At 50.9% G+C, this 3,990-nt stretch overlaps 2 protein-coding genes across 3 annotated transcripts in view; one reads left to right on the top strand and one right to left on the bottom strand.

The window, feature by feature from the left end:
* SUGP2 (SURP and G patch domain containing 2) overlaps nucleotides 1-459 on the bottom strand; it is a 52,075-nt gene extending 51,616 nt beyond the window's left edge. The window contains exon 1 of the mRNA XM_011925845.1: nucleotides 171-459. The gene's annotated coding sequence lies outside the window, so the exon portion shown is untranslated. The remainder of the gene's footprint in view (nucleotides 1-170) is intronic.
* Nucleotides 7-3,990, top strand: part of ARMC6 (armadillo repeat containing 6) — a 27,775-nt gene continuing 23,791 nt past the window's right edge. The window contains exon 1 of one of the 2 annotated variants that reach the window (XM_011925841.1): nucleotides 7-340. The gene's annotated coding sequence lies outside the window, so the exon portion shown is untranslated. Of the gene's footprint in view, nucleotides 341-509; nucleotides 646-3,990 lie in introns of those variants that run through there. The other variant, XM_011925842.1, reaches the window with a different exon arrangement.

The following is a 3,990-nucleotide window of genomic DNA, read 5'->3' on the forward strand; positions in this document are numbered from 1 at the left end:
CGCGGGCCGCCGCTGCCCGGCTCTCTTGCGCAAGCGCGGTGGCTGCTTCTTTTGGGCGGACGCTCGGGAGGCAAAACATTTCCTTGCTGGGGGCGGCGACCACCGTAAGCGTCCCGGAAAGGGCGGCAAAGACGCCTCCGTCGCGCACGAGGTGGCCTTGTTGTCTTTACCTTGGTTTGCGGTCGTCCTTGGTTATCGTGAGCCGTCCGCAGGGCTCTGGGAGGCCGAGCCTGGGGGCGCCACGGCGCCTGCGCGCGTACGGCGGCCGGAAGGGACTAGAGGCAGCGCCCTGGGTGACAGCGGTGCGCCCCACCTTTCCCCACGTGGCCGCGAAGACCGGGTGAGACGCAGCGGCTGCCGAAGCCTGTCGCGCGCGGATTGGGGAGTGGGGGCGCCGTAGGTTCGGGCTAGCGCGACCCTTGGGTACGTGGTTTTGGGGGAAAAAATTGAAAGAATTTTACAGAAGCCGCCTGGGGATAAAATCCCCGGGTTCTCTGGCCTTCGCTTTCTTTTCATTCATTTTGTTTATTCATTCATTACTTGTGCACCGAGTGCCTGCTGCAGGTCGGGCCCCGTCCTAGGCAGTGGGGACAAGGAGGCTACAGGGTACAAATAATTGAGTGAACGATGTCGCTCTAAATACGGGTGATGGTGTGCAAATAATAAAAGAGTGATGGGACGGGAGAGCAGGGCTGCTGTTTATCTGGAAGTGGTTTTGAAGAGTGTCTCTTGAGTGCTGGGAAGGATGAGAAAGGCGGGGAAGAGCAGCTGGGAAGGCTTAGGTAGAGAAAGTGCCCATAAGGAGGCTGGGTTTTGTTCTGAAAGGGTTGGGAAGCCACTACTGGGCTTTGAGCAGGTGAGTGAGGTGGAGTCTAGGCTCTGGGAGTGGCAGGTGAGGCCGCCCTTAGGGGAGGCTGGTGTTTGAACCAGAGTGGGTGTGGCTGGTAGAGGGAGTTGTGGATGGAGTCTTTTAGGGTCCCCAGCGTATCATGGCACACTTTTCTAATTTTCTTTTGAGATAAGAGTCTCTTTCTGTCGCCCAGGCTAGAATGCAGTGGCATGATCTCGACTCACTGCGACCTCCATCTCTCGGGTTCAAGGCATTCCCCTGCCTCATTAGCTACCCGAATAGCTGGGACTACAGGTGCGCAACACTGCACCCGGGTAAATTTTGTATTTTTTAGTAGAGACGGGGTTTCTCCCTGTTGCCCAGGCAGGTCTCAAACTCCTGGCCTCAAGTGATCTGCCCGCATTGGCCCCCCAAAGTGCTGGGATTGCAGGCATGAGCCACCGCGCCCGGCCCCCCTTATTTTTTCTTTTGAGACAGAGTCTTGCTGTTGCCCAGGCTGGAGTGCAGTGGCGAGATCTCTGCTCACCGCAACCTCCACTTCCCAGGTTCAAGCGATTCTCCTGCCTCAGCCTACTGTGTAGCTGGGATTACAGATATGCGCTATCTTGCCTGGCTAATTTTTTGTATTTTCAGCAGAGACAGGATTTCGCTATGTTGGCCAGGCTGGTCTCAAATTCCTGACCTCAAGTGATCTACCTGCCACAGCCTCCCAAAGCGCTGGGATTATAAGCCACCACACCTGGCCAGCACAGTTTTCTTGAGCGCTGGGTGAGCCACCACACCTGGCCAGCACAGTTTTCTTGAGCAGAATCCTGGCTGAGAGAAGGAAACTGGCTGCCAGTTAGGGGCCTTACTCACCTTCTGTTTTACCCTCAGCATGCCTGATGGATCACAGGGACTGGTACTGCTTTCAGCCTAAGCTGTTCTCCAGGTAATTCTTACTTGGCCATCCCTAGGCACCATTTTATGTGTTTCAAATCTGTACTTTCCTCCCCCAACCCAGCCCTGTGCCAGATCTAGGGGACCTTGGAGGACTCAAGTCAGGGGTGGTCACAGAGCCACACCTCCCCAACTCACCTCAGGAGTGGGTGGAAGGGAGGGGTTGTGGGTTGGGGAGAGGAGGCCAGAGAGCACGGGCTCTGAGTAGCCAGGAAAGGCAGCCACTTGGAAGGGCTGACAGAAGCTCTGCAGAGGACTGAGAATCCGAAGTATATGAGACAGGTGTCAATCAATTAGAAAGTTTATTTTGCTAAGGTTAAGGACATGTCCATGACAGCCTCAGGAGGTCCTGACAACATGTGCCCAAGGTGGTTGGGGCACAGCTTGCTTTTATACATTTCAGGGAGACGTGAAGCATAAATGAGTACATGTAAGATGGTCACAGGTAGATTGCGTTCTTTTGAGTCTTTGGTCAGCCTTTCACTGAATACACGATTTACATGGGGGACAGGGCAGGTAGAGGAATAGTCATTTATGCCTCAGTCCGACTCATGAATCTGCTGTTTTTTGCTTGTTTTTTGAGACAGAGTCTCGCTCTGTCGCCCAGGCTGGAGTGCAATGGCACGATCTCGGCTCACTGCAACCTCCGCCTCGTGGGTTCAAGCCATTCTCCTGCCTCAGCCTCCCCAGTAGCTGGGATTACAGGCACCCCACTAATTTTTGTGTATTTAGTAGAGACGGGGGGTTGGCCAGGCTGGTCTTGAACTCCTGACCTCAGGTGATCTGCCTGCCTTGCCCTCCCAAAGTGCTGGGATTATAGGCGTGAGCCACCACTCCCAGCCTTACTTGCTTATTTTTATTTTATAAGGTGGGTTTGTGTGTGTACACACACACACACATTTTTTAAGAGATGTGGTCTCATTATGTTGCCCCAGGCTGGTCTCAAACTCCTGTGCTCAAGTTATCCCCCACCTTAGCCTCCCAAGTTGCTGAGATTACAGGCACAAGTCGTTGCTCAGTTCTTTTTGTTTTTAAACACACTAGCACTTTGAGCTATAATTTATATACCATAATAGCCACTCATTTGATTTAGTAATTTTTTTTTTTTCTTCTGGAGACAGGGTCTCCCTCTGTCACCCAGACTAGAGTGCAGTGGCCCAATCATAGGTCACTGCAGCCTGAACTCCTGGGCTCAAATGATCCTCGTGCTTCAGCCTCCCAAGTAACTTCAACCATAGGCAAATGCCACCACACCCGACTGAATTTTTAATTTTTTTTTTTGCGGACACAGGACCCCTATGTTGTCCTTGCTGGTCTCAAACTCTAGGCTTCAAACAGTCCTCCCACCTTGGCCTCCTAAAACACAGGTGTGAGCCACCATACCTGGCCTGATATAGTGATTTTACGTTTTCACAGAATGGTACAACCATCATCACTATCTAATTCAAGAACGTTTTCATCACCAAAAAGGAAACCCTATACCCATTAGAAGTTATTCCCCATTCCCTCTCCTCCAGTCCCTGGCAACACCCAATCTGCTTTCTGTGTCTGTGTATTTGTCTATTCTGGACATTTCATATCATTGGAATCGTGCAATATGAGGCCTTTTGTGTCTGGACGAGACATCATGTTTTTGAGGTCCATCCCCATTGTAACATGCTTCAGCACCTCATTCCTTTTTCTGGCTGAGTAATATTCCATCGTGCACACAGACCATTTTGTTTATCCATTCATCTGTTGGTAGACTCCCTCTCCTTTTCTTTGTTCTTGTGATTTATTTGTTGAAAACTCTGGGTGTTTGTCCTCTAGCTGATGTTCTCTTCCCAAAATCCCAAAAAGTAGGGATTTTGCAGATCGTATCCCCATGGTGTTGGTTAAGGTGTCAGAGCTGTGCTGTGCAATACCATAGTCACTCGTCACACATGGCTATTTACATTAACATAAGTTAAAATGAAATAAAATTACACACTCAGTTCCTCAGCTACAGTGCCACACTTCAGCTGTGTGATAGCCACAGAGGCCAGTGGCATCTGTACTAGGCAGTGCGTATAGAGAACGTTTCATCATAGCAGAAAGTGCCCTGAATGCATGATCAGATTCAGGTTTGACATTTTGGCACGATGACTTCACAGGTGCATTTTGTTCTTGTTCAGGAGGTGGGTGTTGCTGGTTTCTCTTTTGATGACGTGAGATCAAGCAGT

Source organism: Colobus angolensis, unplaced genomic scaffold, assembly GCF_000951035.1.
Source record: "Colobus angolensis palliatus isolate OR3802 unplaced genomic scaffold, Cang.pa_1.0 Scaffold66, whole genome shotgun sequence".
NCBI classification, from domain to species: Eukaryota; Metazoa; Chordata; class Mammalia; order Primates; family Cercopithecidae; genus Colobus; species Colobus angolensis.